General features: G+C 39.7%; 1 long non-coding RNA gene across 3 annotated transcripts; it reads right to left on the reverse strand.

The window, feature by feature from the left end:
- Positions 1 to 1704: 1704 nt before the first annotated feature.
- Positions 1705 to 23119, reverse strand: LOC106015166 (uncharacterized). 3 transcript variants are annotated; one of them, XR_003498593.3, is made up of 6 exons: positions 22744 to 23119; positions 21764 to 21937; positions 20903 to 21038; positions 20111 to 20244; positions 7798 to 7869; positions 1705 to 3992 (listed from the first exon to the last, which is right to left on the reverse strand). It is a non-coding gene; the product is annotated as an uncharacterized lncRNA (long non-coding RNA). The 3 variants fall into 3 exon arrangements; XR_002399336.4 differs by lacking the exons at positions 1705 to 3992; positions 7798 to 7869 and adding an exon at positions 11599 to 14875 and having other exon boundaries at positions 20903 to 20999; XR_001186994.5 differs by lacking the exons at positions 1705 to 3992; positions 7798 to 7869 and adding an exon at positions 11599 to 14875.
- Positions 23120 to 27037: the final 3918 nt, after the last annotated feature.

The following is a 27037-nucleotide window of genomic DNA, read 5'->3' on the forward strand; positions in this document are numbered from 1 at the left end:
ATGAGAGGTATAATGGCAATTCATAGCCTGGCACTGATAATTAGGGAGCTGGAGGGACTGATTTTATAAGGAAATAGCATTGATTAAAATTTGCATTTGGAGCACTTTCCCACAACTGCTGTGCTAGTGTTAGACCTGCATTTTCAAAAGCAAGCATTAATGGGCTGCATACTCCAATGGACTCTGGTACTCAACAAGCTTTTCTGAGCAGGTGTCAAACAAAAGCAAAGCCTGCTGAACACCCTTGTGCTAAATAGTCCATGAGGAAGTGGCGGGGATGTAGCTGAAGCAGGAGACACATTACTTTTATTTGTGAGAACACTCAGACAACCCCTTGCCTTTGTTTCCAGCCAGGTGCTCTGGATTTAAACAGCTCAAGGGCATAAATACAGGACAGGAGTTGAAGGATCACTAGGGTTGTATAGGCACTACTGGTACTTCAGCAATGTACCTTGGAACCACTAGCAGAAAAACAAAATATAACATGCTTTCTACCACTACTTCCCCAAAACCTCAGTCAGAAAATTAAATAAACTTGGACTCAATATAAATGGTGTGGCAATAGATGAAAGCAAGCAGAGAGAAAGAAGTGGCTATGAGAGGCTTGAGTGAACCCAGAAGGAACTGCAATTAAAAGGGTAGTTGCATCAGCCACTGGCTGCAGGATCACATCCACCACTAAAAGTACATGATGCAACTGAAGAGAAGAATATTGCAGAAAGTATGATTACATATACAATATATCCACACCCTTAAAAAGGGGAGTGAAAGCCGCAGAGAAATTTCCATGATTTTACCAAAAAACTATTGGAAAGACAAACTTGTCTACAAGAAGGATGAACTTAAGAAGGAGCTGATGAAAATCCAGAGAGAGGTTTTATTTAGGATTTCTAATAGTGCCATCATAGCATTGTGCACTGATAAGTGCCCGAACTTTTGAAAAAAATGGGGGGGGGGGGGGGGGGAGGGGATGAGGGAAAAATTATTCCTTTTGGGAGCAGCCAAGCTTCTGACACATTTGTGCCCCCTTGGTTTCTCCTACCTGTGATCTCCTCCAGACACCAGTAAATACCACCAGTACCTTCACATCTTCCTACCTTTCTATGCAGACAGTTGGAGTAGAAATGTTAAGATTTGTGTAAGTGGATCATAGATAGGAGTGCCTGGAACAAAGAGCAGGAAAGGATGTGCTGGTAGTACCTAGATGAGCAGCTCTTCAGGATCCAAGCAGCTTCTAAACAAGTTAGAAGGCAAAGGGGAGTGAGTAAATCCTGATGACTCACAGAGATGGGACAGGACGGAGAGGCTGACAACTGTCAGCTCCTAAAGGGTGTATAGAAAAAAAAATAAAGTCAACACATGGAGCTCGTTGAGGAAAATGAAGAAACTGCAGGAAAAACTCAGCAGACTAATCTGCTCTGCTAGCAGAAGCACGGAAGCAGTATCTGATACAAAAATTAGAAAGGGATTATAGAGTCTTTATGCTGGTTTCCACTGCTTATTCTGTGGAATAAGTAATTTGTGTTAGTGGAAATGAAGACATTGCAAAGCATGGTAAAATAACCTTGGAGGAGCAGTTTTCTTCAGTGAGATGTGTCTTTGTGCCTATATGGCTATAGGTTACTAAGGCATAAGCACATATAAAGAACATCTAGCACATATAGAGTGTGTGTTGCCTCTGCTGCCAAATATACATTGCTTTTATTTTGAAACATTCATGTAGGTCATTGCTCCAGTGAAATATATATTTCAATAATAATTTTCAATTCTCTCAGGTTCTCATCATTTAACTATTGTTAATTATTTGGCAATTATGCTGATGAAAGGTTAAAAATGATCGCAGAGCCATTTCTTCAGTCAGGGAAAGGAGAAATGGTTTAAAATTAAATCCTTGCAGTTAGTGCTTAATGGTAATGACATGCTATTTTTATATTATTTGAAGTAACAGATGATTACTTAGTAACTTCGACACTGGAAAATGGGCTAGAAAAGTATAGTGATCTAAATAACAGACAAGCATTCTCTGATGTGAAATTAGCACACAGAAGAGGCCATTACAGAAGTACAACTTTACTTGTTATGAAGGTCATCAGGAGCTTTGCAAAGTGAGGTTCATTGTTCTCTGGCAAAGTCTAAATCTAAAGTATGCAGAGACTACAGATTGACTTCAAAATCATAACCAAACTACCAGTAACTTACATTAAGCTACATTAAGCTACAGGTTTTTCTCCTGTTTTTTTTTTTGTTTGTTTGTTTGTTTGTTTGTTTTTTGAAGTTTAGTGTAGTTCAGGAACTTAACTATGATATACAAATACCTCACCAGTCAGCCATTTCAAGTTACAAAAATGAAAACACAATCTATTTTATTTCTCCTACAAGCAGTTACTGATATCCAGGGTAGATACAGGGACCTACATTTCATGCTTCCTTCCCTTCTTTAAAGGAAATTTGAAACAAATGAGCAAGGCCTTACATCCATAAATTGAGTAACTCCAGAGCATTTCAGAACAAGAGCAAGAAAGCATGTAAAAGATATTAGAGGTCCCAGTGAAGAATATCCTGCCACGCCCCCATGCTTGGCCCAAGGAGGGCACAGCATGAACATCTCTGCCATTTCCACCCCTCACTGCGTGGAGGGAGAAATGAGGAAGGAGGGAGGGAGAGGATGCTGCCTCCTCACACAAACTGGTCTTTGGCCACGAGTCACTTGTTATCCTCCTGGTGCCTCACAGTAGACAGTATGAAGTCATCACTAAAAAACAAAACAGTTTTAAGGACTGCAGAGACGTTTAATGTAATGGTGGGTGCTGTAAACAACTGCTAGGCAATTGATGACCTCCTGTTTATTATAAATAGCTAGAGCACTTGTTCAGGCTGTAATAAAAAGAGTGGTGTTGACATATATAATTTAAACAAGAACAAATTTGAAGATTCAGTGATACCCTGCAGTCTATGGAAGTACATAGCGGCATAAGGAACTTCTCCCACTTTTCTGAGCATTTACTAGTGCTTAATATCCAAATATGAACCACAGAATATTTCAGGAAATACTATACTTACAAAGATGGGGGAATACAGCCCCCTGTCAGATTTTTCCTGACAAAAAAAGAAAAAAAAAAAGAATAGATTGATATTTTAGGAGTTTCAAATAAAGACCATATAAGATATACCCTGAAACCTATATAAAACATATATAAAACAAAGGGAGCTAAATATTCCCAGGTGTAATTGACAGATGAACTCAAGTATTAGAACAGTATTCCACGGAAGTCATGGAAGGGGGAAGGAAGAAGTAGGAACTGGGTGATGGTGTAACACAACCTGTAGCCACTCCTTTCCAGAAGTGCAAGCAGAGAATATAAAGTCCTTTTCTTTTGTTTCTGGCGCTGGGTCCTGCAGCTCTTTCTGTCATTTTATAGTAACACCTTGGTCACATTATAGTTATCAGGAGAGGGGATGGTGTTGCCCACACTGCTGGGGAGCAAGGCCACAGCTCCTGAAGCTCTGTGGGTTCAAACACATTGTCCTGTACTGATTGTGCTGGTGCTTACCTCAGCTACCCATGGCCCCAAAAGGCCTTTGCAGTTCCAAATTCATGTACGTAGTCACTGTAGCTCTGCTAATGGCTCCTGCTCCTCAGCCCCTTCTGCTCTCCAGCTGGACTGTGCACAGGGCTTGGCTAACCAAAGGAGTCATTAAACAGACTTCCTGTCCTGCCTTGTGAGTCCATACCTTTTGTTCACTAAGGCACATTTATGTGAGCTAAGTTGTCTGGACTTATGCTCAGTATTGCAGCTACACAATTTATCTTGCATTATTCTATACCCGTTTATTACACAAAGTATCTCACCTGTACCATCAGCAGCAAACTGCAGGTCTTGGAGCCCACCCTTTGTTCTTGTCTTACCACCAGATGTCGATGTCTTCCTCCTTCACCTCCACAATGAGGGCAGCTCTGCCCTTAAGGCCACAGCCATCAGGATTTCATTTGTCTAAAATGAGAGAAGATTACAGCTGATCTTCCTGCTCTCTCTTGAAACAGCAAAATAAGAGATAAAATAAATGGCTTGACTGAAACCCTATAAGAACATAAATTGCAGCGTAGATTAAAAAGTCAGTTTGGTCATAATAGTAGGAAGAGCTTATCATTACATTTCATTTCTTTTAATGGACATTTTCTGCTGTATTTACAGGAACAGGGCAATTCTTTCTAAGCTGAATTGTGCATGTATTCCAGCGTGATTTAAACCGGTCATAGCTTCAGGGTATATATATCTGAACTGCACCATACCCTTCCACTTCTGTTGTTTTCATTCCTGCAGTGACCAAATTGTGATCTATAACTGTTTCCAGTGTGATTATAGAACGTCTCCTTGTTTCAAAAGGACAAATATGTTAACTAAAGCAAAATTTCTCAAATCTCTGACAGATACTTTTTCAGTTCTCTCCTTCTTCTCAATGTTCATCAACTCTGAAGATATAAACAGCTCTTTCCCTCATTCTTGCTAGCACTCAAAAAAAATTCTATTTTTCCCTTTAGAAATCATTCTCCCCTGTAGGATTTTTTTTGTTTGTTTTTACTTTTTGTGGGACTTCATTTGGTTGGTTGGTTTTGAGATACGGCATCATTAGAATGGGAGTACTTTACCATTTTTATTAGCATCTTATCTGGGAGACACTGTACATCCATAGCAGCTAGTAAGCAGCACTGTTCTGGGATCATCTAAAGCACACAGAGCTGTATGCAGCAGTCCCTGCTGGGGTTTTTACATTATTGAATTTATCTGTGTAAGCCTATGCTAGAAGCCATCTTCCAAACAAGTCCTCACCAACAGTACATGCCAGTAGTCCTTGAGAGTGAGATAATGTCCTAAAATGTACCTCATTTACAAGAGCGTAAAAAGGGAAAAACAAACAAACAAACAAACGTAATTTGGAGAAAAATAACCCTTTTGAGTCCAATCTTGTTTTGGCTCTTTATCTTAAACTTGGCATATGTGTCCCTGAATATCCTCAGGCCTTAGCACCACTGGAAAGCAGGAGAGCCATGAAGGCAGTTGGTAGCAAAATCTCCTTTCTGTACACCCTCACACTGGCCAGAGACAGGTAGGAATAGCTCTGAAATTATCCTCTCAGACCCAAAATACTGTCTAAACATGAATTGCTGGTCAGAACTTTGAAAGAGGTGCTATGTGCTTTTAATCTGTTTCTCCCTGCACACTTAGTTCAAACAGCAATTTTGACTTGTCTTCTAACATATAAAGCTTGGCATACTTCACAGAATAGAGTGGTGCTGAACTATTTCAAATGCCCACAGGACTTCAGTTATCCCTCTTGCTCTTCTGCAATGATGAATGCTGTTGAAAACAGAGAGGCACTGGTACGGCTAGAGCAGGCAGGTGCCTACTGCATGCCTGCAGGCAGGAGCAGCATCACCAATGCTGTGCTGACCGCAGGGTCCAGTCAATAATCCATGGCAAAAAATGTCACAACCTATACAATATATCAGGGGATTTGACAGCTGGCAAGTGGCATTGCTAGCAGTGGGATGCCTTGATGCAGATCTGATTTTAGAAACTTTGGAATGTTTGGAGATTTATTTTTCAAAGCCTCTATTAGGTATCTGCACAACAGAAATTAGAGAATTTGTTAGATGCAGTCATTTGTATTGCTCCATCTCCATAAAAACACATTTTCCCCCAAAGTTGAAACAGTGGAAATGAAATGTGTTCTGATCTCTAGTTGAAAGTGAACATTAACATATATTGTATTACAATTGAAAGGATTAAAAATGTACATAATAATTTCTATAATTTGCAAAGAGTATATTAACATGCGTCAGAAGACTTGTTAAATTATACTTGTTATATCTGTTAAATCAAGATACTCTCTCTTTCTCCTCTGCCTAATTTCTATTCCTCTACGATCCAGTCTTTCCCACTGTTGCACAATTCTTCCTTCTTTCACTCCTATTCCTCTTTTTTTTTTTTTTCACATCTTTTCTCAAGTATCTGCTGTCATCATTATCACATCTATTCTTCCCTGACACTACATTTTTTTCTCCTTTATTTCTCTGCTTCCCAAACCTCAGAGTTGTCACCTCTTTCTCAAATCCCTTTAACAATATTTCCTTCTTTGCTAGCTACCTTTGGGCCTCACCTAAATCTCACTGCTTAGGCAGCAGTTCTTTCTTAGGTGGTAGAGAGGTACTGCATGCTGGTAAGTTGAACTCATGTATACAAACAAAGAAAACTACAATTACAGTCTTTGGTTGTAACAGATAATTTAACACCACACTAATTAGGTTTTAAGGACTGGTTCCTGAACAGTGCAAAGAATCCTTCTGGACATCCCTTCAATCCATCAATTGGCTTGCAGTCTCCTTACAGTGCTCAGAATTTTCTCTGGTAAATGCATCATCTCTCTGAATCTACTGGCATTTTTACAAATACATTTGGTCATGGAATGACAGCTGCAAGCAATGCAGATAACACTCAATTAGTAGGAGACTGCAAATAATGTGCTTGTCAGACACCTCCCAGTCCTGCTCCCTTTCTCTGAACATTCAGGCCAGGGAATACATTTTTGCCTCTACTTTTCTGTGATTTGCATTTTCATTTGCTAAGAGTATTAAAATGTCTTATTTATCTTGGACTGCAGCATCAAAATCTTTGTGCGTCTCATTCCCTGCAGAAATTTCCCAGGCAAGTATTTCCCCACTGCATCTATTTGTTTAACAAAGGCAAAAGATTACTCCAATGAAAAAAAAAAAAAAAAAAAAAAAAAAAAAGAGGCGGGGAGTGGATGCAGATTGTCCTCAGAGAAAGCCAAAATCCTTCTGAAGAATAATTAACTTTCTGGATACAATTCAACAGAATGCCATTGTGTGTGTGAGCATGTGTTAGCAAAGACCAGAAGCTTCACAGTATATAAGCCCTCTCTTAGCTGATTGAAATAACCAGAAAAAGACCAGTTCAGCGCATTTCAGCGTCTTTAGCATGTATCTTTAAGCTCTCAGCCAGAATTTCTGGAACCACTTATATATTCTCTGAGAGCCCTTAAAAATTATTCCCCTCTTCCAAGCACTGGATTCTTGAACAGTGGGGAGGATGAGCAAGAGAGAGATTATTATTAGAGAAACACAGCTTCAGCGTGAACACTGTCGTTGGCAATGTGTTTCAGATGATACATAATATATTCCCTTAAGCTAGTATTAGAGGTAGGTCATTATTTTGATACCTCTCTTACAGCAGGAATACAAGCAGCCAGCCACCACTTTGGAGCAGAGGTGAGGTGCTCTTAGTGTGGGACACTCCACAAGGGCTCACAAAGAGGGAGGACTCTGAACTGAACCCTACATTTAAGTTCAGCTTAACTATCCAGACTAAGTTTTAATTTGCTTCCTCTTACGTTGGCTCAAAATCATCAGTGGGGGAGTGCTGATCTCAAAGCTGATGCAAATGAAGCTTTCTGATGGCTGACTTTTCCCTGTGTGCCAATATTTTCTGTGGTTTTACCCCATTAGGAGCTTGGGTAAATAGTTTATGCAGATGGGTTAGCTCCCTGCCCATTATTTTCCCATTCACCTAGAGATGAAATTCCTAAAGATTCAGGCCGTGGGGCTTAAATGAGGTTTTATGAAATAATATTTTTCTATTCTAGAATAATACCTGTCATAAGGAGAAAAAAAACAAAAACCAAAACAATTACAGGAGTTAAGATTACCACAGGCATATCCCAGTGGTGGTTTTTTTTTTTTTTTTTTTTTTTTTTATCTCATTATCATTCCAGACTTACCACAGTGTTGGTGATACTTCACAGAGGTGCAAAGTTCTTCAGCTGAGTCACTGTTATCAGATGTTATGCTCACTATGAAAACAAAGAAGTTTCTGTTGATTCAAGGTCAGGCAAGTCCCACTGTACCTACCTTTGGTCCAGAAAGTGCCTTTAAGATTTGCACTGGTCTACTGAAGTTACTTATGACTGAGCACACTTTCTTCAGTTTCCTCTTGGAATATGTACCTAATTTCCTCTGGAATATGTACCTAATTTCCTTCCCCTGCTTCAGCATCTCCAAGAGACATGAACCTGCTCCTCAAAATTCACCCCACATAGGTCCATATCACCAGCTTTCAGTGTCAAGAAGCAGAATCACCTGGGGCATCCTGGGCTGACGAAAGATACTCTTATTCCCCCATTGCTTTGCTCCTTTTAGAGGTGTAACTGTGGACAGTTCTTTGTTTTGTTTTTAAACGAAAACAAAACACAAGTAAACAAAAAACACCTAGATGATTCTAGGGATTCTATTTAGTGTCCTGTGCCACACGATTCTTTTTTAGATCTTTTCCACTCTTATTTTTTCAAACCAATTTTGACTCTGTAGCTTCTTCCCTCAACATAAGGCATAAGTTTTATGTTGTAAGCCTGTCTTAAATTCAGTAATTGTAGGGATTTTTCTACCAGGGCACACACTTTTTCAGATGTTACATTATGTACGTTCTCTTTCCTTCTCCACAAACACACTGAGATTACTAGTTGCTTTGTCTAATCTTACCTTTTCCTACTCACTCAGCTCTATAATCAAAGGTGTCTGAGAAACAACTATCTGACTCCAGAAGCAGGGTATATTTGATTAGTTAGTGCTATGCAGATATAGCTGACTCATCCAGAGCAAGTCTGGGGGATTTACAGGCTCAGTTCAGCCTGCTGAAGTTTGTGCCACACCATCTTGCATGATATATAGGTAAGTCCTCCCTTGCCCATGCAATACTGCAATGATAGCTGTGCCTTGAAGTCCTTTACTTGGACAGCAGACCCTGGTCTCTGCTTTTCTGTAGTTGTCTCAATAGGGTAACCATCTTCATTTATTTATTTATTATTCTATTAACATTTGAACTAATATATCTGGAAGGCCACCTGGTTCTCACTCCAAGATCAGCATTATGGGGTACTTTTCCTTGGAAATATTCTTCACTGAGTTTATTAAAAATGTTGGCTACCACTAGCTATTAATTGGGGCAGAAAGATGTACCAATACACTAATCTGAGCCATAGGAATTAATGGGAATGAGTCCTCTGCTTAGCAGAGTTATCATAACAGGAGCAATTTTAATCCCTCTTGAGCAAAACTGGATTTAAGCCAGTTTAACCAATACACAAAAGACTCTGTAACTAATTAGCAGGTCTTTGTAGAATCCAGACCCCAATAAATATTAATGTGATGTCCTAAAGAACAAGCATTATGTTCCTGAATCATACATTTATTAAGTCAAGATTTGACCTTTTTGGAGATTACATGGGCAAACTCCTTCACTCTCTGCAAACACAGGCAAAAATCAATCTCCTGAAAGCGTACGCTAAAAAAATCCAAATGCCACATCCTACATTTAATGGACATATCTGATTAAAATGAATACAATAAATAAATACATACATACATGGAAACCTCCTAACCCAGCTACAATAAATGAAATATTAACACAATACACACGTCTTTAAAATACCATGCATTAATGTTGAATAATGTCAGCTATTACAACTATTTTGTTCCTCCCACACTAAGAGGAGAGTCTATATATACATAATTACTGCTAAAAAGAATCTACACTGAATGCTTGCTGTAGGTACAAAGTCAAACATGCCAGAATTAGTAAATGCTAAAATGAAATCTATCAGTAGTGCAATCATTCTCTATTATGCATGCATTCTGGTATTTTCCTCCCAAATAAATGATCAATGTGATTTTAGCTTTTATTCTTTGTGTGCATCAGCACAGTGCTCTGATGCAGAGGAGCAAAAGATGGCAGAGGTGGTTGCTGTCCTCCACATGGACCAGTTGGGAAACAAACCCTTTCCATCCCATGGGCCACAGATTGAAGTGCTGGTGGTGAATGGGGGAATTTTGCTTAGTGTGGGGCCTCCTGGAGCTCAAACAGGACTGCAGTGCTCAGAGAAATGATTTACTCAAATAGCAGATGGGCTTCCTACAAGGAGCTGTGCAAATGAGTTGGTGGGAGTTCATTTTGCCATGTTAGCCACCTACACTGCATTCCCATAAAACTTCGGAGAATAACACTGTAGGCTAATCCAGTTCCCTCCAAAAGCCTTTTTCTACAGTCAGCTGATATAATAAATATGTGGCTGGAAACATCTGGGATAAGAAGCATCCTCTTTTATCAGGCCATCATTATTTTCAAAATTACATTGATGTTATTGAAAAATATTTTTTACTCAAAAACTAAACAGCGTTGTAGTAACAGATATGCCTACTGCACATCTGCAGCAATACTGCAACAGTTACTTAGCAACCAGTAAGATTTTTCTTTCCTGACAGGACAGGGAAAAAAAAATGATATCATGTAAAGGAAGAGAAAAATTGGAAACAAATTGAGTTGAATAAAAAAAAAAAAAAAAAGGAAATACTGTATTAACATTCAGCAGGCATAATGATCTGGGTATGTTTCTGCTGTTTGAACCAGCAATTGCTGCACAGCATTAACTCAACCTACACGTTTAAAATCAAGGTCCAATCTAGTTTATGTTTTTCTATCATTAAGAAGCATTATCTACCATCTTCTGACTACATTCTTTTACCTGTATCATATTACACGCCGAAAGAGGCAGAAAAAAGACAAGTGTCATGATGACTGAAATTTCCATCGGCAAGCACGGTTCCTTGCACTGCCCAGGGAAGGCAGCCTCACCTGGAGCAGAGTTCTGCGGGCAGCAAGAACCACCAGGAACCTGCCTGTGCCTTTTGCTGAGCTGGAAACTGGCTGTTGCATAAGGAAGAGGAAAAGCATGTCTGTGCACCCTGCCCTAGCTGGCTAGCAGGTGTTAAAAACCACTGGGACAGATAGACAGACAGAAATACACACACACACCCCTCCCTTGAGTGGGTCATCCTCCTTCCTCACTGCTCCCTACCACCTCAGGCAGAATTTAAAAGTTGCTTTGATTCACTTCAAACAGTGAAGATTTAATGTACATTCTGGCATGGAGCAAACTTAATGAAATTTCTATACATTAACTGATCAAATATAATTTTTTTTTTTTGCCTGGCTTTTATGATTTAGGAAGGAACGAATCATAGTCTGAAGGAAATTACAGACTTAATTACTGAAAGTAATGGTGCTATGAATAAGCATTTAGATTCTCAGCAGGAGGTAATTACATTTATGATAGTTTTGAAAATTTAACACTGCAGCTTTCTCTATAACACAGCAGGGTTTCATCAGGATGCTATTATATATATATATATATTACCTTCCAAGGCAATAAGAGTCTTAAGTATAAAATACCAGAGACCAACATTCCATTCAGTACTTAATTATTACATTGTTTTTTTATGGTACATTTGAGCAAAGATATTAGCAGTTAGCATTTATTGAACATTTTCTATGGAAAGTGTTGATCAAAATACAATAGTATTTTACCTGGTGTTTCCCACTGAAATACTTTTTGCCAATAAAAACTAAAAACTCAGTGGGCTTTTGTTTTCTTATTTACTTGCAGGTAAAATCATTTCAGGATGAAATCCCTCCAAACTCTGTTAATATGTGTGTGTGTATACATATATATATATATATATTATTTTTTTTTCCCCACTGAAAACACTAGAAAAAAAATCCAACCTGTTCTTCCACAGCGTTAGAGGTGGCACAGGTCTGCCACCATAATATTTTATATTTCTATAAAACAAGTCAAACTCAGGAGAAATTAAAGAATTTTTTGCAAAGCATCAAAGAAAGAGAAGGGGTTGTGCACTTGGGCCTTGTTAATCTGAATTTTCAGTTAAGTATCCACTTTTGTAAAAGGCCTAAGGGAAAGGCTATGGTGAGTGGTGGCCACCAGGACCACAATTGCAGCATCTCTTTACTGAAGCCTGTTTCTCACTGATTTCTTGTATTTGGTATCCCTTCCTTGTACAACAAATATTTTATTTTGTTTGTTTTGCACAGTGTTTGACCTTTCTTATGCAGGCCACTTTCTTTTACAGCACAAGTGGAGTTGTGGCTGTCAGAGGTAGGTACACCAGTTTCAGCAGACCTGAGATGACTGTAGGCTTTGTGAAGGGCATGAAGGTGCCATGAGGAGCAGATAAGACACCGGAGCTTCTTTGCTCTGAGCACTAAGTGAGACAACTGATCCAAAGGAAACCTACCCTACAGTAACTCAGCTTTCAGCATGCTGGGCAATTTCTGCAATTCAAGCATTTTGTGCACTTGCAGGATGCTACCTCACCTTGCCTATGAGCTTCTTCCTGAACAACAAATTCATCAATGGGGTTTTTGGGATCTCAGTGCAGAACACCCATGACACACCACATCTCCAGTTTCTGCAGGGTAAGATTCCCCTCTTGCTGTTTCCAAACATTCCCAAGCAAGGACGTATTTTATTGTTTAATGATGAGCAGTATAAGAGCTGGCTTCGTTTTGGCTCTGTGCAACCAGCCTGATGTACATTTTCATTTTCACCCGTGCTTGGTAGAAGGATCTTCTCAACAAGGAAGTACCAGTATCAGTGTCTTCTTGCTGCTTTTAGCCTAGTCTGTCACTGCCAAAAGAGGCTCTCCTTGCTTCTCAATGTGATAAGTCACAGATTTCTCTGCAGCTTGTCCAAGAAGGCAAGGTAAGCCATAAAAACCTGTGGTGAAGTGGGAAGTTCTGACTTACAGCAGAGTCAAACAGGGCTGCGAAAGCTTAACTGAAGACACAAGAATTTTAAGAGGCTCAAATGGGTATCAATGCATAGCCTTCTCTTTTTTTCAGCCTTTCAAACACTGCAAGAATTGCCACTCTGTTAGCATAGATCTGAAAAGCTACTGCACATTCTCTATGGCCATGGCAAATGTGATATTGTTGCTACCAGCCTGAACGAGACAGCTCGACTCCTCCACTGCAGAAGCAGCAGCAGGCAGATTGAATTTCCGTGGTGATCGTAGTCCTATAGACCTCTTGACACTTGAGAGAGAGATCTTTCTTATGATTGTTTCTTTATTCATATTACACCTTCAATGTCCTTCCAGTAGGATAGTCACAGGACTATTTTGAAGAATTTCTAGTTTCTTGTTTTGTTACTTGCAGCTAAATTAAGTTTTCTATATGAATCCTGGAAAGCCTGAAATTCAACTGTATGCAATTCAAAAGAAAATAGAAATAGACATCCATGTAAACAGATAAATGAATATCAGCATCCTGGTGTGGACCAGGTGCCCTCCCTGGGCTCATGGAGCACACAGGAGGCTTGCAGTTCCAGGCTGGGATTCTGCCAGACATGTTTAAACCCAAGATTACATGTAGCTGATTTTCCTTCCCCCTTTAAAATGAGAAGTTCATTATCTCTTCTTTCCATCTACATGCCTCACTCCAAACCTTTAATTAAGAGAAGGATACAATAGTTTTTTAAACTCCCCTATTTTAGACTTGCTTCTTCACTTTCAGTGATTCACCACATTAGGGAGACTTGCTTATAGAGGAAGTAACTCTGAGAACAGCTAAATTAGCTAAACAGGCTGGCGTCTGTCATCAGGAATGGATTAAAGTGACCTTTTGAAGCATGGGACCAGGTTCATAGTTACCTGTGGCCATACTGAGGTGGCTGCACCATGCTGCAGGGAATGCAGGACAAAACACGGCTCCTCTTTGAACTGTGTGGGTGGAGGGACTGTCCGTATTAACTCCTGCTTTTTGGGAAGCTTATTGCTTCTAAACCCCACTAAGTGTTCAAAACAGAAAGATGGCAAGAAAACAGACCAAGACAGGCTTACTTTGTCTCCTTAGGGAAAAAAAAAAATTCTCTGTGAGGCCTTAAGTAGGAAGACACAGAACTTTAAGCCTATCACCTAGACAAATATCTGTATTCAAGCAGCAGCCAAAGCTAGTTTCTAGGCACCAGAACAGGCTTGTCTCCTTCAGTCAAGCCAATCTATTTCTGTGCTATTTGCTTCTGAATAAAAATAAAAAAAAAAAAAAAAAAAAAAATCAAAACAAAGAAACACACAAGATAAGCATGATATTGCAGCCTGTTAGTGTAAGTTACCAACTAAATGTATAAAAATTTGGTAGAGCTTTGCTACCCAAGAAGTATATACATGTACATTCAAAGACAAATGATGCGATTTCAGCTTCATTAAGTCAAGAAACCTGAAATCACATGTGAATTATCACAGTGAGAGATGTGTCCAAACAGATTGATTTGGACCAAAACCCAAACAAGTAACAAAGTAGACTATTTACCAAAGAATCAGCAGAAGGACAACTCTTGAGCTTTGTTATCAGATGTGCTGTTTAATTTTTAACCAGCACTGACTGCACTTCAAACCAGAACAGGCTTCAAGAACCAACTTTTTGTATAGCACAAAGGCTTGCAGGTGTTCAGGCAGAGGTCTATCCACAGGACTGGCTATCTTAAGTTTTAGTTTTCAAAGTCTTTAGAACAAGAATCACTCTTTAGATTGACTAGGCACCAAAACAGTAGAATCAGTACTGACAACATAGAATGCTATCTATGAAAGACATTGTACTGATCAAACTGCTTTCTGCAATAGGCACTGTGCCTGGGTGAAGTGTTAGAGATCTCATGTCAGTTCAACTCAAAGAAACATGACTTGCTTAACTACTCTTTAAATATGCGTTACAAAAATGCAGAAGCTCTACCTTGCTTAGTAAATATCCATCTTTAGAGGTAATAAAGCTCTTGATAGAAGATTGTTCCTGTTACCTGTAAGTGACAGTCCATACCTGCAAATGAAGTCCTGTTTGGAAAGGTAGCAAGGGAGCAACAGAGGATCTGTTCTTCAAAAAATCAAGTATTGAAATAAATCTGATTTTGAAACCTAACACCAGCCTTGAAAGGTAAGAGATCCTCTTTAGAACTGAAAGAAAAAAAAAAAAAAAAAAAAAGGTAAATGCTAAAAAATGGTTCACAGTTTCAGTGAGGAAGATACATCTTGAGACAAGTGAGTGAGGGTTCAAAGGAAGGCATCATGTGGGAAATACAATCCTTTGCCTTTTTTTTTTTTTCTTTAAAAGCACAGTGCTGGAAAGCTTAGTGAGTGGGCTTAGTGGGCTTTCTAAACAAGTGAGAGCAAGGTGCTGAGTCAGAGAAAACACCTACCCAGGCTAAGGACCAGCATCTCTTAAAGTAACCTGAGCAGAAAAAGTCCTAGAGTGAATGACACCTAAAAGCAAGTGGCACCAATATGAACTAAGGGGTAAAGATGACAAGATCTGATCACTATAGAAGCCACAAAAAGAACACTTATCCCCAAAAGCTGGATGGGCAAAAGCAGACTGATCTTTCTCTGGAAGAGAGATGCAGTCATAGCATAATAGCTACATGCTAACAACAGAATGGAACGAGAATGCCACTTCTATTACTATTATTCTCTGTTTGTCCTATTCCCCCTCCCTTTTTTTTTTCTTTTTGTCTTGCTATATACCTAAGCTGTAGGTTTTCTGGAGCAAGATCATCATTTCTGATATGCATGAGCAGTAACAAGCACAGTGGATGCCTGATTGCTGGCTAATGTGACTTACAATATAAATACCCAACAAGAAATGCTGGGGTAGATGAAGGGTTACCTATCAGCACATAAAAGATGACAATGGGTGCTTGAGTCTTGCACGGAAGTTCTGCTTACCCAGTGTTATACAATAAAAACAAGACTAAGTTAACACTGAACCTATTTTCAACCATTTTATATGTTTTGCTTAACTTAAACCACATTTCTTATCTGTTTAAGATTGGCTAGATCCAAAGCATTCACCCTTTCACTTGAGAGGCTGATGAAGGCCCTTGTCCCTGCTAGGCTCAGATGCTTTTTCACAGGCACAGAGAAACATCTCCTTGATGGTGTTTTAGCTGCCATCAGTGCCTGTAAAGGTGAGAACTGTGGACTCATAAGGAAGTTCTGAGCTCCAGACATGAACGTTTCTCTCAGCAATGTTAAACTGCATGAAAAATACATACCTAGGGTTTCAAAGAAGTAAAATGTCTGGAGGAGTATGCTTTTAATTGACTGTCCATTCCTCTTACTTAGCATAACAACATTTCACTGTATCTGGAACAGATACTGCATTTCTCAAAGCAAAAGTGACTTTTGGAAACTCTTTGGTATACAGCCAGATGGGATTGCTGATGAACCCTATGGTCTTCTTGGAAAAACATCAGCTTCAGCAGCTACTCTTCTAGTGTTGTTCTCAGTTTTGCTGTTAGCGTTCAAGGGATAGTTAAGTTCCCTGCATTCCAGATAGCCTTTTCAGTCAGTGCAAAAAACTATGTAACAAATTTATTTTCTTTCCAAAGCTGACATTTATAAAGACTTCACAATTTAGTTCAGAGCCATTCCATTTAGTAGACTGGTGATTTAAGCCTTCCATGGCAAATGAATCATAAATGCTGAAATCTAGCTCAGCTTTAGTTTTACTGTTGTGATAGGCATCTGCACTGAACAATCTATAAATAAAGGAATGTGGGAGACTATACATCATAAATATTTATTTCCCAGTTTATGTTTCCCTATCCATCAGACAGACCTGTGGCTGAGGCTGAAAATGTATTTGTGATTAACACTTGTAGCAGCTGCAAAACGAGCAGTGGGGACATCTCATGGTCTTTATTAATTTAGAGGTAGTGGGAAAGTGGGACCAAGTTTCTTAAAACTGTGTCCCAGTGGCTTTCCTGACACATTGCACAACACGAGCTAGCCAGATGTTCAAATTGCCTCTGGAGACAAAATGAACATAGCTTTTGATATCAGTGTGACTTCTGTCTCTGTCAGAGAGCCACCCCCACAAGTGAAGAGCCGCTCTCAGCAGTTGCTGCCCACAAGCCCACATCCATTCTGCACTGCCGGGTATGTGGCAAGAAAAGCAACAGAAAGACTTCAAGAGGTAATGTTAAGTTTAGTTCTCTGAAATCTTGAATAACTAAGATTTTCCAAGAAAAAGTGTATCCTTGATGGAAATGCATTCATCTACTAGGAAGGCCACAAGCCCTTGTCATTATGCAAGCAGTTGACATTGGAAAATCTTTAATTCTAGAGCCTTTGAGGGGAAAAGGGAACAGATATTTGACTCAGTGCTCTCAGTTTCTGCTTTTTGCTGCAGAGTATTTTTAACAGCATTAATTATTGTTTGCACTTGAAGTGTTCTCTATGAGTCAGGCTACAAGTTAACCCACACTAAATAATAATATAGAAGCAGCCAATTAGTAAAAGTGCATCAAAGCTCTCTGTAATACAACCGTACTAGTGGCTGATATGGGACTTTTGATTTAATTACTGGGCCTAAGATGTCAAATGATTGAACAAACCAGCAAATCAATGAACTGTGCATATACAGACTTAAAATCTGTGGTGGCAAGGGATCTTAAAGTACCAGTCAACACATTACTCTTCAGTGAGTCATTTTTGGCAAAAGTTTGCTGAGAGGTTATGAAATCTCTGATGTAGGTTTTCAGAACAAAGCCTAAGCAATCAATGCCAATGCTTATTCACCTGAACTATGAGATTTTTTTCCCCTAATGTCTAATTTAAATCTTCCTTCCTCAAATTTAAGCTTGTTACCTGTCCTGCTAGCCTCAGTCAATATGAAGAGCACTTTCTTCCCTCCCTTTCTGTTGCAGCCTGCTACAGACTCTACCTGTAAGCGCAGAGTGTGCAGGGGCTGGAGTGAAGGGACCCCCTTCCTGTGTGGTGCACACAGCTCCCACTGCAAGTGTCAGCAGGTCTGTGTGGGATCCGTACCACGTCCAGTGATGTAAAGAGCTAAATCAGCCCTGGAGCCACAAATCATTGTAAATCCCATCCCTGCTACCCAAGCCTCCGCAGGGACTCTTGTTTATTTCCATAGATGAGAGCACTGGAAACCAGAATTGCTGTTGTTGAGGCTTGATAATGTATTGGGCTTAAATATGACTCTAAGTTGGAAATACATGCTTAATTCTCTCCTTGTAAGCAAAAATAACTCTTGCTTTGGCTAGAGCTTGTCCAACCTGCCTAAGCTAGAGCTTGGCCACTTTCGTGTACAGTCTTCACTTGCATATTGTGAGTATATTGATATTTTATTTCTTCTTCACAAATTTGTTTGACCTATTTAAATTACACAATTTGGAAAAACAAACCCACAAACATTATCAAGACAAATTTTAAATAACACAAAAGAACATCTCATATCTGGCTTTTAAAGATTGGGATTATTGCTCTAACAGGAGAAAAAATACTGAGAAGTTGCTGGGGGCAGAAAGTGAAAGTTTTCTGCTTGCTTTCTTTTCTAGCGAGTCCTGAAAGTGGAGCAAATGCTGACCTCTAACTGTGATACTGCAAAGTGAAAATGAGGACATTCTGACAGAAAAATGGAGCTGTGTGTGCCACTGTGTGCAAGTTGTATTATTACCAGTGCCCTCAAATTACTAGATATTTAAATTTAGAGACCCATAATTTAGATGAAGAGTCTAACTTCTTAAAACAAACAAGTTGAACAAGAACAAATAGACAAAAAAAAAAACCAACACTATCACACAATTTAAGGTAATAGAAAGTATGGAATGGGGAAAGATGAAAATTTCAGAGATATAAAAGAGAAAAACAACTTAAATTTCACCTCTCCATGAAGTATAAGCCATTACATTTTTTAAATGAATGTTCAATCAACTGAGGAATCTCAAACTGATAGCTCAGTTGTGCCCTTAGCCCTAAGGATAGCAGGCTGAATGCAACCCCAGTGTTTCCATTACAAGATACATGACAAGAGATGGAGAGGATGATACTCATGGCAGGGTTACAACAGCCTCCATTTCTGTGTAAACATCTCCCTATTTATACAATCTATTAGCAGACATCACATGGGAACTAGGAGCTGAAGTGAAACTTCTGAGGTGATTTCAGGGCTGTTTCTATCAAGCCAACAGAAAATAGCATACAAATGCAGTGTGCAAAACAGACAAGCTACTGAAAGGTGCCAAAACCCTTTATAGTGAAAGAAATTGTTCTTTGTGAGGTAGGATAGAAAACTAGAGTGTTTGGCAGGTGTGTAACAATGGTGGCAGACTTCTCTACAGAATTCATTCACAAAACACAACAATTATTTTTGAAGAATAAAGAAACTAAAAAAACCATTAACACATGTCTTCAGTAAAAGGACTTTCTTGGGGATCATGCCTGAGAACGGAACTGCTGACATACTGCCCTAGCAGCCTGACAGATGCAGCCTGGCAATACAAGAAGCGAAGGGGAGCATCCTCCAAGAGCCTCCCCCAGCTCACTAGGGCTGCCCGCGGAGGCTGTGGTCTCCTCCCCAGCGCTGCACTGCAGGTTTGGGGCTGGCTCCCTCCCCTTCTGCAAGGCATGCACCAGCACTGGTAAGCCTTGCAACTTCTGCTCTGAACAGGGTTTTTTCCTCGCCAGATTCACTTCATGAAGCATTATCTAGAACACCCTATTTATTACCCTGAAGCTCATATTCCCGGTTATATTGCATGAGCAATGCTTGAAGTCACTTGAATGGTATCCAAGGATGCAACTTTACACAGCTAAGCTAATTGGTCATATCTTATTGCTATCTGCACTTGCTTCTAAATCGACAGTAACTGATCCCAGAGAGCCCATTACAGTTTCTTTATACAGAATATTTTATAAAGATACGCAACACATTTATTAGAACTGGTTTTGCTACTAAAAATAATGTCGTTAAGCTTCTCTACCCCATTCACAACATATTATTTTCTACTTCTTGCTGTCAGGCTCCAGCTCATATTATACTCCCCCTGGACCTCGTTTTCCTTTAGTGTCAGTGACCCCCATGTCACCCATGTGTCCTCCCTGCCGCATTATCCCCGTTTGCCACCAGGTGTCATCAAACCTCCCACCAGCAACGTGGCTCTGCTTACTGCAGGATTTGGGATTCCCCCCCCCCCCCCATTTTTTTTTTTGGGGGGGGGTGGGGAAGTGAAATCCTCGTTAGCTGCCAACAAATTCACACAACAGTAAGAGGGCCATTTTTCAGATTTCCCCACACCGTTCTCTGTTTTGCTAATGTTTGTATCAGAGCAACAAGATGCAAACAGCACCCTCCAAACATGCACCCTTGAGTAGTTAGCATCAGCTCACCTGGCATTTGTTACGATTTTCTCCAAAGCCTGTCTGGACACACAGTGCTCACCATCAAGCCTAGAAAAAGTTTTCTTTGTGTCCAGCTGTCCTCACGTTTCAACAAGGTGTCAGAGTTCCCAATTACACTGCATCTACGGGGTGGAAAAAGGTGTGAATTGAAGAGGCACCAGAAGGAACATATTTATTCAGGTTTCACTTAAAAAGAAAACAAAACAAACAAAAATTAAAACCCCACAACTCTTTGTTTATGTCCTCCACCTCTACCTCCCCAAATCTTTGCATTTTCAACAAAAATTTTAAGTGCTGTTTCTACGAGTCACAGTCTAAACGTCCCTTTCTGTCATTTGTCCAGTTCTTCATTTCTATACTCATTTGAGATGCAGGCGATTTTATTTTATTTTTTAAGCCATCTGGACCAGAAGCTTGAATAAATTACAGGCAGTCACCAGGGCTGTTAATCAGATCCCTGGTACAAAATCATTACCTGTCAAATGTAGAAATAAACGTACCCTGAAATCCCACAGGGATGGTAGTACTTGCTGTGTACTTGGGGGAGAACAAACCCAGCCCAAAGTGTGCACATCATTTATCAGCAAATACAGCAAATTACACATTGCAACAAAAAATTGTGCCACCAAAGCTTCCAGTATCTTTCCAAAAAGCAAATCAGATCCAGTAAGTAAATAAGTTATGTATTTCCCAGTCTGTTACTTTGTTTCAGCTCACACAAGACAAAACCTTTTCATTGATCTGCCTTTCTGGAAAGGCCTTTTTTTTTTTTCTCCATACCTTTTGAGGGAGCTAGGCTGGACTGGATGTTACCCAGTGCCGTTCAGCTCAGCTGCCTCCTGCCCAGGTCAGCAAAGATTCTGTTTTCTTCCTGGATCTGAGGGAAGCACTCATGTCTTCACTTGTGGTTATTTTTCTGTGAGGCAGTTTGCAGGGTCTTTTTAACTTATTAAATAATAGGTAATTTCACTTATTAAATAATAGGTAGAAAGAAAATAAATTACAAAAGGATAAGGAAAATTGCAACCTAGAGACCCTCTCCTTTCTGTGCCTGTGATGCCCAGAATTGCTCATAGAGGAGGCAAGCACACCAGAGAAGGATGATTTGGGGGAAGTTTCCAAAATCTACAGAATTCCAGGCAATTCTGGCTTTGACCTATGCCAGACTTACAAAAAAATAAAATAAAAAAAATCAGGCATTGCAGGATTCTACAGAATGAACTTTCTGTTAAATATAACCCATAGATTTCACACAGAACTGGTTATTATTAACATCACATATATTTGACCTAGATTCAGTAGCCTGCAAAGTGCTACATTTAACTTCTAAAGTAAAAAATAATTAAATTGAAGAATAAGTCACCAGGCAATTTCCTATTCAGTTCATTTAAAGTCAGATTCTTGCTGCCTTAGAGAACATGAGTTATACTACTTTAAGTTTTCTTAATGGACCAAGTTCAGAAGTGTTGTGAAATTAGGCATAATTGGGTACTGGCTGATGAGTCTAAATTGGCATATAGCAAACATATTGAGAGAGATGAACACATTTACATCCTCTTTGAGGCTCAAGAACACAATGGGCAGGAAGTACTACCAGATGTTATGGATAGCTCAAAAGATTGCGGCTCAGTGGACACATACCTGCTTCTTTCTTACTTGGGCAAACACTCAAAGCCTGGATTTGGCAGAGGGATCATTGGGCTGTTTCCAAAAGATATGTTTGCTGCTATGTTAGATGTGCTCTGCAATGGGTGATCAACTTTTGCAATCGCAGCGGTTCCATTTCTGCTGTGTTGCATCTCTCTAGGGTGCTTTCTTCAAGAAAAACAAACAAACAAACAAACAAACAACTGGGATGTAACAAACATTGTACAGGCTGCTTCAAATTTTATTCCCCTTTAGTCATCAACTCTATGAGTTATGTTTTGAATTCATGTTGAAATAGCATCCCTAATTAGATTATTATAGGTTTTAATCTTACATCTAACTAATTCTCCAGTTAGAGGTTCTCTAGGTTTGCACCTCCCCCCCCTTTTTTTTTTTTCCAAATTACAGTGATTACATTCAGCTCAGAACATTTTCAACAGAAATTCTTAGTATTGTGAAGTATAAATATTTCCTATTTTCATCATTATATATATATGTATCTCCATTGTTCAGAGACTTTATCCCAGTGTAGTTTGGATCCAGATTAAGATATATAATTAAAAAGTTAAGGATTTTAGGATTCTTTTTTTTAAGTTTCCAGTCTATGACTAATAAAGTATAGCAGTTTTTAAGGTCTTTACAAGATGCTGTTACAAGATGCAACTTTTTACTCTATACTGTATTTTCGAAGTGTCTTGTTAAGTTCTGTGGCAAACAATTCTATTGACTTGCAACAGTAAAACAAAGTAAAAAAAGTGTTTTGGTTACTTATTGTTTTAATGCTGCTAGAAAGAAGAAGATTCTTCTTATTAATTCAGAATTAATAAATAGATAATATCACCATCAGTAACGTATACAAGCCAAGTATCATGCCTTCTTAACAGTATACAGAAACAAGCACATGAATCACTCTGGTCTTCTGTTTTGTCGAGATACAAATAACTTTGAAAAGTGGATTTTTCTCTTTACAATACCTGCACATACTTCCCAGAGATCAGCTTCTGCATGGCTCCAGGTTCTTCACCAGAAGGAAACAGCCCCATGCAGGCCAGCTGAAGAGTCACAAATTTTGGGATCATTTCCAAAGCTCAAAAAAAAAACAACAAACATTCGAGGTTTCTAGGAATCATGACTCAGCTGGTTAGAGGTTTCACCCTTTCCTTATTGTCATTGTAAAGCCACCTCCAAACATCATCATAATTTTAAAAAGTGATGTGATCACCATTTTGCTCTTCTAGCTCTTCCATTTAATAACAAACAGTGGGTGAGGCTAATTTCCCATCAGCAGAGTGGCTTGGCAACTGGTTTCACAGGCTGTTTTGATTCAGTCCTAGTAGAAATGCCCATGGTTTCCCCTTTGCAAAGAATCATCAGCTGTTTTTAAGGCTGTGGTCTTTCTTTTAATCAGCAGACAATAATAAAAACTCCCTGTATCACAATTATATACAAATGAGATGCTCACAGAGCTGATTTTTTTTTTTTTATTTTAAATGAAATTAGAAAGAAAGTGGGTCATCTGTTGAAATGCATTGTTGTAAGAATTGCTTGTTGGAAGCCTACAGACAGGTAGGCTAGAGCTGAGTAAAGTCCTCTCCTTGATGGCCCACTTAATAAGATCTATCAAACAACTTTTTGTTTTATTTCTTTAGATATTCTTTAAGTCACAACACAGAAGTGCACTGCAAATCACAGCTGAAATCTTGATTACTCAGAATGTAAAACAAATATTAGCAATGTGAAAACACACCTTCACAAGCACATTTTCCTCCTTAACTATGTGAGCGCGTTGTACCTCCTAGCAGCTCACAAACCACACCAGTGTTATGAGAGCTCCCTTTCCTTTTGTGGCCCACCCTGCCCACTCTCATTTTTACAAGGAACTCTGGTTGCCTCTTTGCTTGGGGAAGGAGGCAGGAAGCCCAGACACAAGAAGGGCACTTCTGCCCTAGGGAAGAAGCAAGGCCTAGACTCAGGTGCTCCAAAGAATCAACTTTTCAAGATACGAAAGGGGATTGCTGTAGTCTTGTCTTGGTGGCAGACAGGCAAGAGGAGACAGACCTCTTGTCCCTCTTACATCATCCAAACCCCTACCATTTTCTTTGCCCTGTTTGGCAAGAGGTAGGCTCATGCTGTTCAATCATGTCAGCCCTCTAAGCAGCTCCCGTGAAGTCAGGCAGTGAAGACCCATTTTTCACTCAGCCTCTGCAGAAGATGTTAGAGAAGATTTTAAAATTTGAATTGCTTGTGAAAACCTGATCTGGCACAGTTGAAACCAAGAATTAACTTTGAATGAAGCTGCCACCTGCCTTCCTGAGGAGATAATATATCCCAAAAAGGAAGGGTTTGCAGGCATCACTGGACCTCTAAAGCAAGCATCAGATCTGGCAGAAAATGTGCTTAATGCAGTCAAGGCTGACAGAGCTTAGATGAAAAGAGAAGGGTCATGGCTGTATTGTCCCCTATTCTTAGGTGTTCTTATGTACTAAAATTGACATCACAAAATCTCCCTAAAGTTGTGGTGGTTCTTTATTTATTATTGGTGTGTGTGTGTGTGTGTGTGTGTGTGTGTGTGCATACAGGGAGCTAAGGGAGAGATGGGAGGTGGGTTTTTGCTTCTGTAAGTGGGCTGTAGGGAGGATTTTGAAGATTGACTCTTTGGTTACTTTGTTATTTAGGGACCGACTTTCAAGTTCAAATGCAGAATGGAACAAAACCTCACAACTTGCTAGAAAATGAAGATGGGTTTCAGTCACAAAATGGAGGATGGAGCTTTGTTGGGAGACAAGAGAGCTGATACTCAGGAGAAACAAGTGACGCGGTTTGATGTGGTCAAGAAAGGAGCTGGAGAGAGGATCAGAGTCATCTGATGCAATCAGAAGGCTAAGCAGGATGCTGCTGCAATAGCTTGTGACGTAAGATGGTGAGATCTTGGCTAGCAGAAACCGGTCCTTGAACAGTGGGAAAAACCTCCCTTTTACAGCTGGAGTGGAGGAAGTGTCTGAACAGAAAAATAACTTGGATGGATTGCTCAGTGGAGAAAGCTTAACCAAAAATGGCATCTTCTTATGAGCATGAGAGTTACTGAAGGAAACACAAAATCCCAAGGAAAAGAAATGTAAATATTTCTTGCTTAAGAAGAACTATTTTGGGGTCTGCAACACAGGAGGGGGGCTCATTGCCAGAAATATCCTGAAAAACAAGGATCAGATTTAGTGGTCTGACAGTACCAACAGGCTGATGTCCCTGTTGAGCATTTAAATCTGCCAAAATTACATTGTATAGCTAAAGTATAAACTGCAGTCTCTGAAGAAGTCTGTGTGCCCTGGTAACACTGGCTGCACCTAGCCCAGGGAAGGAGATAACAGCAGTTAACACCTCCTTACCAATGCATCTTCCAACACCACTGCAGACAAACAATTTTATGTAAGACTGATCTAAACTTGGCAGCACCCTTCCTGTTGCAAGAGACTTCATCAAGCTAGACGTGGCCATCCTGCCGCTTGTGCTGCCCGTGTTGTGCAGCTGCAAGCCTGTCTATGCCTGTTCCTCTCCTCAGTACAGCTGGTGGAGAAGGGCTTCTGTGCAAGTGGAAGTGGTATCTGGTTTCTCACTGCTTTCTCATTTAACAAAGACACAGCAGAGCCCTGCACATACCCAGCCTCAAGTAAAGGGGATAGACTGATTCTGCCTCTTCAAACAACATATGATTTGGTTGATGGGATTTCTTTTACTACTGTTTATTTCAATTTCATAGGAATCGCTGTACCTCCAACCTAAGCTGCGATGTTAACACATCACCTTTGCCATTACATTGCATGTAACTTAGACAAGTATAACTAGGTGGCTAAGGTGTGAACGCCAACTTCCATTTTTGTTCCATTTTCATCTGTTTTGCACAATAAAATCACAATATATGCCTACATTTATTTCAGGGGGAAGAAAAGAATCATTTCTGTTTATATGGTTATACAGCTCTGGATTTGTTTTCAGAGAGAACATTTCTGAGAAGTACATTTACATTAAAAAGAACATCTATGTCCTGCAGATATTGCTGACCAGAAACTCCAGACACAGAAAGCTGTCTCTAGCTTCTGTAGCCCTTCTGTTGCAATTCAGAATCTTATCTGCATAATTCAAAATATTACCTGCATAAACCAGTGCATATTCATCAGGTTCAGCTAGCTGTGGCCTTACTGCCTGTTGCAGTGTCCTATTATAATCCATCCTCTTGCTTCTACTTGGCTACATTGCCAACACATCCTTTAATAGACCATGCCTAAAAGAAAAGTGACTAATTTTTATATAAATCTTTTATTATTAGGTCTGATAGAACGAGAAATAAATACACAATTCAAAAACAAAACAGACAATTGCTCCAGAACACACTTACTGAGAAATAAACACAGAACCAGTGTTAGTCCTGGTACTTGATGCAATAATGGAAGTCGCTTGGCTGCAAACACATGAAGTGGCCAAGACTGGCAAGAAATTTTTCAGCAAAAAATATTTCAGGTTAAAGTGTTTCATATCACCTAAACAAATTAAGCTCTGTGAAAACATATTTGTTTTAGCAAAACTCACCAGGCCCCAAAAAACACCACACTGCAATTACTGCAATATCCCTTCTTCTAGATTGAAAAATACAACCTCAGAACCTCCAGAACGTAGCCACAAACCTGTAGTAAAAATAATTTCCCAACCCTGTAACTTTCACTCTTACCTTTCCATATGCACCCGCTTTTCATCTCCCCTTTTTCATCCCATTAGAGATAAGATGCTTGTCTTAATTTTGTCAACGTTTCATAGCCAGTCCCACTGTGCTGTGAATGCTCAGTATATTCAGCACCACAAAGTACAAGGGTTTGTGACCTGCTGCACTCTGAGCTTCCCCAGGGTTGGACACGGCAATAACCTGCCTGGACATCATGCTCCACTTCTACTGTGAAAACTTGTTACCTCTGTACAGCCAGAACATCCCTTCCTGCTGCTTGTGACCATCACCTCTCACCCTTTATGGGCTGCTCTGAGAAATCTGTCTCTCTTCTCTACAACCACCAACTGGACACCTGGGGACAGCAGTGAGAACTGCCATCCCCAGCAAACCCATCTCACCTCACTCTCTTGTAAGCCACGCGTGCATATCCTAACCATTGTCCTAACCTCTTATACTTGCTCCTATTTGGCAACATCTCTCTTGTGTCAGGGGCCCCAAACTGGACAATGAAACCAGGCGCAGCTTCAAAAGTAACCAACACGAGAGTTACCATG

The sequence above is a fragment of the Anas platyrhynchos genome, chromosome 7, assembly GCF_047663525.1.
Source record: "Anas platyrhynchos isolate ZD024472 breed Pekin duck chromosome 7, IASCAAS_PekinDuck_T2T, whole genome shotgun sequence".
NCBI lineage: Eukaryota > Metazoa > Chordata > Aves > Anseriformes > Anatidae > Anas > Anas platyrhynchos.